This window comes from Tinamus guttatus, unplaced genomic scaffold, assembly GCF_059628265.1.
Source record: "Tinamus guttatus ecotype Peru unplaced genomic scaffold, ASM5962826v1 Tinamus_guttatus_pri_ptg000247l, whole genome shotgun sequence".
In the NCBI taxonomy this organism is placed as follows: Eukaryota; Metazoa; Chordata; class Aves; order Tinamiformes; family Tinamidae; genus Tinamus; species Tinamus guttatus.
The window spans coordinates 6,052,501-6,064,900 of NW_028288781.1; the positions used below are offsets into that span (position 1 = coordinate 6,052,501).

Genomic DNA, 12,400 nt, shown 5'->3' on the forward strand with positions numbered 1-12,400 from the left:
TGCCATTAATATACAACTATAAAAACTAAAGGGAAAACATTCACACCTTCAGACAGACAGAAGGTTAAACACACAGGAAGACTGAATCAGTCTTCACCAGAGGGCCTACATCAAGTACGGTAGCAGGCCACCGCAGCAAAGCTAGCAACTTCCTCAGCTGCACATACACTTGTTGAATAAACATGCATTATTTTCCAAGGCACCTGAAACCTAATTCCAGCAAGCAAGAAATGAAAGTCTAAACTGTGAGAGATTCACTGTTACAGTATTCTCATTCTTCCTTATCCTTCTGTTTCTTCTTGATCTGGAAATGTTTCTTTAATAAAGAGCTGAAGAAATGACCTCGAATTTAGAATTCTCCCACTCCAAAGCAACATACATGAAGACCTAGAACAAATTCAAATGCTGGTTGAAACAATAAAAGCTTTTGCCCATTTCAGCACTCCCTGTTTCTAATTTCAGTTTTCATTCGGCAGTTCCACAGATCACATACGACAGACAAAGCATCCCTGCCTTTGTCAATGATTGGATTATTCTATGATCTAGTTAGTAGAATGGATACAATGTCTGTCTAACAACAAAAAAAATTGCCTTTTCTTCATGAGGAACAGCTGATGCAGGCACTGGTATTTTTTAGCTTAGATTGTAGTGCAATACCATAACACTTTTTTCATTTAAAGTATTAATAATACTCTAGTGTGCATATATATACACTGCTATATATATATATGTAAATATATAAGTAGACACACAAGAGACACAAATATTAGAAAACTGTTGCAAATAGAAATCAAGTGGCTAAAAATTTTACTCACATACACACAATTCAGAGAGCAAAAGGGGGAGAGAGGAAAGAATGAAGGAAGAAAGGGAGGAAAAACACAAGTGAAAAAATTTATGGCTGTGCAGCTTTGTCTAGACATTAGGTAGCACTAGTATACCAATAGATGAATAACATATCAATTTAAAACATTTAAATATCTTTACAAGTTTATTTGTAATTTTTCCCCCTAGATTTTTCCCATGCCTTAGAGCAATGCTCACCTGATGAACAGTCATCCAGAAGGAGTGTAGAATAAGCAGCTGACTTTCCAAGTCAATGAGACATCAAAAATTGGCTTTTGTACTCTTACACGAAGTATTCTACCACCCCTCTCAAAAAAATAAGATGCCTAAATCATAACCAACATTAAACAAGATTTTTATAGCTCTTTTTAAATACAGCTGTGTCTTCCAACACATTAATCTGTTTTGCACCCCTGATGATTTTGAGTTCTCTTCAGCACTTTATAAATGTTTGATAAGCTGATATTTTTGAGTTGCTTGAAAGGGCAGAATTCTAAAAACAAGTGTCTAAGGTAAGCTAAGTAGTAAAATGTTTTAAAGTGCTCTTTAATGGATCCTCCTTTACAATTTGAACAGCAACTTTTCATATCTGACATAAAATCCATAGATATAAATCACATTAGAGGGGTATTCTTTCCCCATTATCAATCTCTGTCTCTTTATGGAACATTAAAGTCACATTTGACCTTAAAACATGATAAAATGGAAATCAAACTAGAATGTTTTGTAAAAGATATAATGAACTTGTACCTCTATAAAAAAGTCGCTTTTTGATGCAATTTTGAATGCATCCTTCATTAAACACCAACAAAGATTTTCAGAGTGTAGGTCTGACATTAAAAGGAAGGAAGAAATAGTATTTATTTTGTCCTGACAACTTCCATGAAAACAAAACCAGTCTGTTACAAAACTGAAATGAATGGGTCTTCCATTTTCAACAAAATTATTTAATATTAATAGAAATTTGCAATTCTCCACCAAAATTGAGTCTCTCACACGCATCAACACCATAAAGCTGTAAACACTGCCCCATGAGAGGCTCTCCACTGTGGCACGCTCATTACAGTATATATTTTGCAAATAAGAGAAGCAAGCAGCCACAGCTTTGTCAGACTGATACACATTCAGTTGCACGCAGTCACATTGGAAAGCACTCCTTCCAGGGGTGCTTGGCTTGAAATAACTTTTGTTATCTCTTTGGGAAAGTGCATAATGAAAAATAACCACAAAGAAGTACTGTGGGAGTGTTGCAGTCACACTCACAATGAAACACAAAATGTTGAAAGAAGAAAAACATATCTGCATACATGCACTCTGCAGGTTATCTAAATAAAAACAACAGAAGTGTGTAATTTTGTGACTGTTCAAGTTTTACAAAGGGGAAGTTTATCAAGTAGAATCCTGTCACCAGGATGGAGCACCCAAGATGACCAGGATTCTCTCCCCCTTCATTCACCATGGAACAGAAACCTCCTCTTTGCCATTATTGCAGAGCAGAACAGAAACCTGCCCTGCTTCCCCTTCCCGGTATGGCCTACTGCAGGCTATTTGAAGATGCAGACTATCTCAAGATTTATCTTTGAGGAACAGTGATTATAAAGGGGTACAAGGTCATGCAAAAGGCAACTTATAAACATGGAAATACAATATATTTTGAAGGCAGGAAAGATTCCAGAAACACAAGCGCAGAATACGGACAAGGCGAATTTGTATATCCTGCTTATTTCACTGCGTCTGTTCCAGCAAAGATGAGGTTTAATTTGGTGTTTTCAAGACTTTCATTTTTAATCTATATAAAAACGTCAAACCAAGCTGAAAGTACAAGTAACACCTAGATGTACATCCTTGCTGTTTCCAAAGTTACAGCATAGTGAGTGCTTCATACGAACTGTGTGCAAGTTGAACAGCGCAGATCCTTTTAAAAGCAGCATTGCACCTCTTTTTCTTTTTATAACCCCAGCCTAGAGATCCCTAACCACTTTGAGGCATGCCAATCCCTTTGTCTAACACGGCTAAAAGCTACAAGCCCCGTGAACAACCTGTCTCAGAGGGTGTCATTTTGCAAGAGAAGTCATCCATAAGACAAGGCACTGCCATGCTGTTAATGCAAATGCCCAATAAGGATATTTTCATAAATGAAGGAGCTCCTCCATCCTCCACTCTCACAGATCTTTGCACTTGACCTCTGACACGGGGTTTAAAGTCTGGACTAAAAAATGCTACCCAGGGAAATCTTACAAAGACTCTGAATAAGACTTAGAAAAATGAAAGCTTAAAATCTCAACAGCGAACAAAAGTCAACCAATGACAACATCTGACAGCCACCGTCAATTCTGAAGTGATGCCTCTGTCATCCAACGACTCAAGGTATTGATTTCTCTCAGCATGAAAAAAGCTTAAGCCAATGAAATAGATATAGCATCATCCCCCCGATAATAGCCATCAAGGTTAACACCAGCAGAACACTTATCAAAGTATCTCTTCTATTTCTTCTTGTTTTAATGGACTGAACACAATGCAATGGATTCTCATTTCTGCAACCTATAGTTTCCTAAGCCACATTTATCCATTTATCCAGCCTTTCAGTTGATTTGAAGATTAAAAAAAGAAGAAACACTGCATCTAAATCAATTGTTTGCAATACGGGTGTGTTTCGAAAAAGAGCGATTTTTTAGTCAGATATTTCCAGAAAGACAAAAAATCATATACAAGGGCAGGAAGGAAAAAAAAGAAAGAAAACAAAATTAAACAATCACCCTCACACGGTTGACTTAGATTGCACTGAGCACAGACTGGTAAAACTACCATCAGAACCAGCACACACCCACCACAGGCAGTTAATTTGCACTAGTGATTAGAGTGAAAGACAGGCATGTCAAGAGACATCTGGTTTTAATCTGGGCTGAGCCCACAGCTTTGTTTTTTACCTTTACATCTCACAATATTAAGTGCTAGCAAACATAACTAAACACTAAGCAAAGGCACACTTCTACCAGAGATCATACCTTCAATTTAATAGAGTAGCTAAATAAATAGAAAAACTGACAGAATAAATAAATAGTAGAGATAAATCGCATTAAATTTCTTCTTCAGTATCAACTTGTTTTGTTTTCTTGTTTTTTACTTTTTAAACTCTCACCTCGTTGTCATTATTTGTGCTCCAGGAGCCCCTTTGGATCTCAGACTAAGATAAAGCTTTACACAGGTAAGCTGGAGAACTCTCTCACTACTTCATTGAAACTGGAGGAGGGGATTTACTATCCGTGTGTTACATTATTTCAATATTCCAGCTCCCTAACCTGCTAGCCACTACCAGAGACACCATACTGAGACAACTGTTCTTTTTAACCCAAGAAGCCTTTCAGTTTTGTTCATATGCTTGAGTGCTTTGCCTTCAGTTGTCCAAGCATGCACTAAGGCAGATGCCTCTCTCTTTCACCAATCCCTTTTATGTCTGCAGTCTCCTCATGCTCTTCTTGTCATAGAACACGCCAAGGTCCTAAAAACAATGCTCTTGCAGGTTCAATCTGAGATGCTTCAGGTCTGTATTTTCCAAATACTTGGCATTTTCCAAGCTAGTTAAAAAAGCACAATCAACAGCGCTCTAGAAACAGGTAAAGCTCCACCACTTCTATATAGGTGGCTCTAGGGTCTCAGATCAGTAAACAAAGAACTACTGATAACCTGTGAAGAGTTTGCGCATTTCCCGGTACAATGCATCAACTTTGCGACATTCAGTTGGTTCAGAGCCACCACCGCTGAGGAGATTTTCAACACAACCAATGAAGCACATCCATCAACCTCCTTTGCAACTAAAAAAATGATCTATTTCATAGACAACATCCACTCTGTGCAGCAAACAAGGGACAGATCTACGTGATCTAAAGGTTCACTACATGTGCTTAATGAGGGCTAAATTAAGGTTGCATTGCTCTGATTTTTCATGACTGTTGGATACTTGGTTTTGCAATCTTTTAATATCATTTCTATGCAACTTACGTTTAGAAAAGGAAGAAGCTATAATTTTATCATGTGAAGACATGCATATAAGCCTCACAATGGGACAAATACAAAGACTTCCATCATCCAGCTAAAGCACAGCAGTATTAGATTATCTGCACCAGCAGTCAGAGGCATGCAAGCAACGTGCTGCTGCCAGGAGAAAAGTTCAGTATTTAGCTACAGACTCTAAAGGGGATAATGCAGACTAGGCAGTATAGAGCTGGGGAATGTCCCAATTCTACAGTGTGCTATTTGACATGTATCCAGTTCTCTCCAATGTACTAAAGCTCTGAAATGTCCTCGTCTGATAACGGTGAGCAAAATGTCTCCAAGGAAGCTCGCACTTCTACAGGGAGGCACAGGGAAGACCTTTGATAAGGCAGGCAGATAAAGTAACCCAGCAATTTTGGCCAAACATTTCTTCTCAAGGATGCAGATTTCCAGACATCCTTCCACCAGCACAGCTCTGAGACAACTTACATCACCAAGATCTGGCACAGGAATGGCGCTGGAACAGATTGAGGGCTGCATGCAGATCACAAGGCACAGGAAGACATGGAATGAAATCTAAAGATAGAGAACACATAATATACACCCCACATCTTTGAACAGCACAGCTTCTTAATCAAGGAGCCCTAAAGGTGATACATAAGGAGGAATTTTTCACAAGTTTGGAGTCAGGCAAAATTGGAACCCATTTTCCCATGAATGGCAAAAGGTTCATTTCTGACAGTGGGGAAACATTACTACCAAAAAATATGTAAAAATATGCAAATATGTAAAAAGTTAACGCTTATCATGTTTTATTTGGGAAACTTTTCTCCGACCTTTCCAAAACAAGAAGAAACGTTTTAAAACTTAACGAAATTCAACCTCTGAGACCGCAAAGAATGGAGAATTTCAGCCAGATGATTCAGACGAGAAGGAGATAAGCCAAGTTATAATCAGAGATTATTGGCACCTTACTACAAAATACATTGTACCACTTTCATCTATAAATGTGGCTTCTGCCTCTACCAATAACAAAGTGACTTTTATACACAATACATTTCTTCAGTTTCTCTGTTTATCAAACACATAGCTTTAAAAACTATAAAAAAGCTATATTTGTAGTTAACACTACTTATGTTAATTGTCTCAGAACTTGCCTCACAGGAATATGTGTTCCAATGTATGACTCATTTTCATTATTACCTAAGAACTCTCATTCATATCATACCTAGCATACAATTTAAAAAATAACAAAATCAAATGTATGCAGATTATTTACTGCTGGAAATTCCAGGTGCATCACACTTCGTAAATCTCTCGTAAAGTTCCAGATTTCCTAGAGACAGAAAGATTGGTCCCTATTAGCCCCTATTTTCTACATAGCTCCTCTCAAATACCTTTCAGATTTTCCTTGCACAAGTGTTGTATTGAATAGGAGCTTCTGAAGGTATGAATATCTACTAGCTCATAAACAAAGAACAGAAATCATTTATTAATTTGAGACAGCAAGACTTTTAGGCACAATATCTTCCTATCTTGCTATGAGTGATTTCATGCAAATGATGAGCATCTCTCATAAGCTTCGGTATTTCGGATTCAGCTAGATTCAGATCTGGACTCTAAGAAGTTTCTTATGAAGCTAAAAGCAAAAAATGGTATTTGTAGTAGGCCTGTGTTTTGATACTGTTCCCAGAGCATTACAAAGGCATGACCTCAAAGTACTCCTGAACACTAGCCTGGAACTTGCGAAGCTTTTATAAAAAGAAGGAAAAGAATAGCATCACACAATAAAGGTATGCATAGGGCTACATAACAGTAATATCACAGATATAGGAAGCAACTACCTTTCATTCTGCATTGCAACAGAAGGAGCTTTCAAAACATTCATTTTGATACAAACATATATTTGATAACCCTTTTTGTGGGACTGCAGCTCCATTCTGGATGAGACCTTGCCTAAGGCCAAGTACTATTTTTCCATATATAGAGAAAAAAACTTCAGTTTTTGCCATGCAGTCATTGCATCTTCATCTAAATCTACAAAAACATTAGATTAGTTATTATGAAAAAGTATTATGGGCCTTTACATTTTTTAAAGGAAGGAAAAAAAAAAGAGAAAAAAAGGACTATATAGAATTTCATTCAGAAGTCTATTAAAACAATAAAATGCCCAATGTTGCTCATCCACAACTTTCTAACTTTCACTACAAATTAATACTTCATCTCAAGGGAAATTATGAGTCTTTAGATGCTGATTCTTTCTAAGATCAACCATTTTAAAAGTGGAATATCTTGACTAAGAGGAGACAAGCATGGCAAAGATTAAAAAAAAAAATCCAGGAGCAAATGAGCAGGAAGATGAAAGACAGCCTTTTATATGAATGATTCTTTAAAATCATTCCCAGCCATTTACTTTGAAACCATGTAAGTAGCCACAATCCTGCCTTCAGATTAACCTCTGCCTTAACTTAAAGCCTCCTGTCAGAATTCCTACAGTATCAAACTATGAAAAGCATATTATTTTAACATTATATATTTTCCTCTTCCTCTCAGAGGGCCTGTCTTTTGAATTTCTTTTCAGCTGAAGTATGAATTTGAAAGTTTTGTTTCTTTGTGATGGCTTTTCATGCATCTATGCAATGCAATTTTCGAATTTCAATAGAGCTTAAAATAGGTAAGGATAGGCTTGTTTTTTTAATGACATTTTTTATTCATGAAATGATCTACCGCCCTTGAAATTTGCTGTCAAATTTTCAGGTAGGAGTAATTTAATTTCTCATTTTAATTAATGGAAGCATGATATGTGAGCATAAAAAGACCCCACTTAAAATATCATCACTAGTCAGAATATGGAAGATACTGGACTCTTTTCAAACTACAGTAGTCTAAACATCCTTTCAGACAACTTTAAGTAGATCCTTTACCAGATAATATGGAACAAGGACTGAGAATACTCCGTAACAGTTGCTTTTTTATTTTCTTGATCATTTGGTTTCAATGAAAAGATTGCAATAATGCAGGAGCCAGAATTGTAACTACCACAGGTGCCACCTACCACAGAAGCAGTCCATTGTAATAATTACCATTTAAAAGCTAAGAGGAAAGTTTAAGATGAAAAGTTTAACTACCACTTCTGTCTTCATGATTTGCAACGTAAAGGGATCTTTTGGTTCCCGTTAAGAATTCTGATTACTGCAGTATTAAGCCCTTTCCTAAATGAGACAATTCACTTTGTGCTACTGCAATGTTCCTTTCCCTACATGGAAAGCTGTTTAGGATGACTAAGAAATAAAAAGTTACCTTTACAAAAGATTAATAGGAATGCCATCCACCAGTGCTTTACTGTTTTCCACTGTCTATCCACTGGATCCCAGATGGATTTCAAGACCCATGTATTATAAAATACAGATCCTTTCAAGTCAGTTGCAAGATTCCTATTTAAACAATTACTTTCTCTTTCCAACCATCAGCTCATTGATGTTCTTATTTCAGCATAGCAACTACATTTTCAAATTCAGAATAAAGCACACTCAATTAAAGAATGAAATACTTAAGTGGAATAAAAATTCCAATCCAAGATAAAGTATTATGGTAGACACAACCCTATGTATAACTTCTTCATCAATAATATTGCAAAAATGAAAATAAAGGTAATCTATGTAACTAAGAAATCCACATAACAGAAAACCTTAATTTTATATTCCTACACATGGTACTGATGGGCTCTTTGAAATGTCTCCATAGCTTAATGTAAAGTATATATTACTCTTCTTTTGTGGAAATATCAGGTTGCAATTTTGGGGATAAAAAGCAAACTATTTTCCAAGGAGTATGCCAGTCAGAGTCTTAAAGCCCAAGTGCTTTGGAGGCTATACACGTAACTACACACAGATACATGTAACTGTATAATGGGAGTTAGTAAAAGAAACCACACTGCCTGTGTATAACTGTGTCACATTTTCAAATACGCAGCTGCAGAATTCATAAGTCACAGATTCAAAGGTGCTGAATTGATAGAATTGCTTATAATTTTTTCTCTCAAACATCAGCAGTCATCGAAAATGAAAATTTTTACAAGTAACAAAAATAGTTCCATACTAAAAACTGCAAGCATGAGTCTTCTCTGGCAGCATCATAACTGTTTCAATATGAAATCCAGCTACAAGTCAAGTTGGATGACTTCAACTAGAAAGCCTGATATAAGATTATCATTAGCCGTTTTTGCAGCCCAAATGCTTTAGTCAGGAAAAGTTGAATAAAAAGCAACTAAACATGCAGAAAGGAACCTAAAATAGAGGTGTTTTACAGTTTTGAGAGAGCATTCATCATTCCTGTTCTAAACAAGCTTCTTGCATAAAAGCAATACTTTCAAAAATGAAATTGTATTTCAACAACTATCTAAAGCTACTGCTAACAGGCTGTCAAATACATCTGGGCTACAAATGACAGTATGTTGGATCAAAAGTTAACACTGCATTTAGCAAACAGATGCATATTTCATCCTTAATGAAGGCCTGAAAAGAAGAGTTCACTTTATTCTGGATGCAGGTATCAAAGCAGATCTCACAAAGCAACACAGGCGCATCATCTAAGGATCTTTTTCACATTAAGAATCCTATTAGAAGGAAAACACTAAAAGGTAATTGAATTTCCCTCAGTTATCTTCATCTCTGTCAGCTCCTGCTACAATAACTTACTCTCCAGAGCAGAGATAACTCAATTCTGTCCAGCAAGCATATGTTATGAATCTCCAAAGCAAACTTGTCTAAATCATTCTGGTCTTCTATCAAGGTTGGCTGTGGATATGAACTCTGACAGAAAGCAAACAAATTTATTTTTATCTTTTCAATAATTCACTTCCCTGTGCTTTGATGGGAGAAGCTAAAGACACAAATGTTCCCAGTAATTCTGGAATTATAAAGACTGTTTGAAAATATTTTATATGGAACTCATGCTATTACAAATTGTTTGATTCATCATCCTTTTTGCAAGAAAGAAAAGGAGAAAAAAGAGCCTTGCACTTTCAGTATTCAGAATATTTCAGAGTATTGCACTTTCAACTTCCTGGAGGAAAAGAAAAACTAGAAGTGCTGAATTCCATGCTGAATTTACAGATTTTCAGATTTTTTTTTTATATTTATATTTTCACATTCAATCCAGCTGCTAATTGTACAGATAATATCAACGTAAGTATGTTTTTTATTTTATCAAGGCTTTTATAACATCGGTAGGTGCAAATTCTCCACTAGCCAACTACTTTGATTTCAAAAGCCTGATATTTCAAGAAGGTACAATGACTACCATTGCTAAAGAAAACCAGAACATTTAGCAGTCTAGAAAAATTACATGAATCAGAACAGCTATTTGCAGAAGGAAAGGAGAGAGAGCTCACCATCTCCTTCCCTCCTTTTTGCTACAATGAGGTATTAGTTTTATGTTAGATACTTACTGAGCTGATGTAGAACTAAAACAGCAACCACAAAAAAGCAAGAATCGAAGTATTAGGAATCATTGTGAAGAGAGAAAAATATAGAAATTATTGTGTATTTTTTGATTTGTCTCGCACCCCTCATACAAATGTACTTAAGACTCCTTATATCACCTGATTTTACAGAATTCTGCTATTGCCCCAATTCTTCTTTTTCTTTCGCAGTTTGAAAAAAATCCTACATTTACACAGTTATTCCTTCTATGCCAATGATTACTAAATACAAATCTTTTTAAATCCCTTATCAGTTCTGTTATATTTCTGATAGAAAACCTACCTACAGGTTTGGATGTAAAGAGTCACAAGGAAAGAGCAGGACAAAGAGAAATCCTGTGCTGGGAAGGTAGAATGCGAAAGCTTCCCAGGAGCTAATAAACCCTAAGGTCTAGCAATCTTGTTGAACCCAGAAAATGCATCATTCCAGAATACACCACAGGTGTGCTGAACCTGTACCCCTCCACTAGCACCTGCCAGCTCCAGCAACGGGCTGCACAAGTCAGATGGCACCCAAGACAGTGGTGGCTCCTCTGTGCAGACGGAGATTACAGGACTGTAAACAAAGGACTCTGAGGGACTTTCCGAACATCCTGGAAGCCACTGACACGTCCACACAACCCTCCCCTTGTACGTGGGCAGTAGGAGTCAGCCTCCCAACTGGTGCTCCAACGGCAAGTGTGTTGTGTGAACAGTCAGCTAATAATTATAACAGCCTTATACTACTAATAGCAACAGTTTAATGAAAAAAGGGTTTTCTTAGCAATACTATGTCATCTGCATCTCCTCTTCAACTTAAGTCGCTATTGGGGAGGGTCTGCAACACAAGAATGAAACTAAGATGACAATATAACTTGCAATTACGGCAGTGAAACTCTTGGCTACAGAGCATTGCAACAAAGGACGTCTATGCGGATCCAGAGGTTTCTTGGGCGGTGGAGAAATAATCCCTTATGGGTACTAAAACCTTTACTTCTGGCACAGTAAGCCTCAGAAGTTTCTGAGCTGGAAAATGCTGAAAGCTAGGAGTGTATTCTTGGAAAGTATTACTACATGTTTGCCATTTTTACAAACTCTTCTTTGACTTTCCTTTGTTTGAGATAGGATATTAGGCTCAAAGGATTAATCAAGTGCCAAGGTCAAGTGTAATCTTGGTCATTCATGTCCCTGTAGTAAATAAACTGTCAAGAACAGACACAGAGAACTACTACTGTATTTAGAGACAACACCTTAAAATAATAAAAAAGAATATAACTCATTTAGCGTAAGAAAATGAAGTTAGGAGATGTGGTAAGTAATAGATGAAAAAAGTAAAAATGAGAAGAAAGAAATACTGAAAGACTACTGAAGCCAAGAGACAGTAAATGCATAATGACAAAGAAATATTCCCTGAATACTCTGAATACAGTCAACAAGAAATTATTAGAACTTTACAAATAAGCAGAAAAAGCAATTTCAGTCTACTAGATGCAGAAGTAGTGAGGGCAAAATTATTTTTGAATATCTCTTTTTCAGTCTTTTAAAAGACAGATAAGTGTCTGAAAGGTAACTGTTACTGGAGTATGGGGCTGAATTTAACGTCCCAGACATTCCCTTGCCTGTTTAAAGTTCTACAAAGCAGAGCCAAGATATATTGACAAAATAAACAGAAAAGAACTAAATTTCCACAGAAAAGAAGTTCATATATACTATAACTTAAAGCAAGTAGCGGACACTTTGTCTTCTTACCCTAAGAACAGGAGTAGAAAGGATTATAAAGAATCACAAGGCTCATTTCATCTTTGCGACAAGACTGTCCACACTGAAGATCAATACTTTCATCTTGAGAGCAGCAACACTGATGTTTTAATGCTTGAAACTGTGCTGTTTTTAACCTTCCCTCTTCCTGGTCCTAGAAGATTCCGTGTTACCTCCTCCTAGTGTTCTTGATTTAAACTAAGATTCGTTGGAGAGGATAAGAGATCCATCTCATCTGCACAAGTATAGTGCCAGGAACACACATAGCCAGACTGATCTTTCCAAACCACCCTTTCAGTCATTAGTAATAGTGTGATATTGATGTATATCTATTTTCTACTT

At 36.6% G+C, this 12,400-nt stretch overlaps 1 protein-coding gene across 1 annotated transcript in view; it reads right to left on the reverse strand.

Moving 5' to 3' along the window:
- LRBA (LPS responsive beige-like anchor protein) overlaps positions 1-12,400 on the reverse strand; it is a 356,226-nt gene that overhangs the window by 213,491 nt on the left and 130,335 nt on the right. The window lies entirely within an intron of this gene.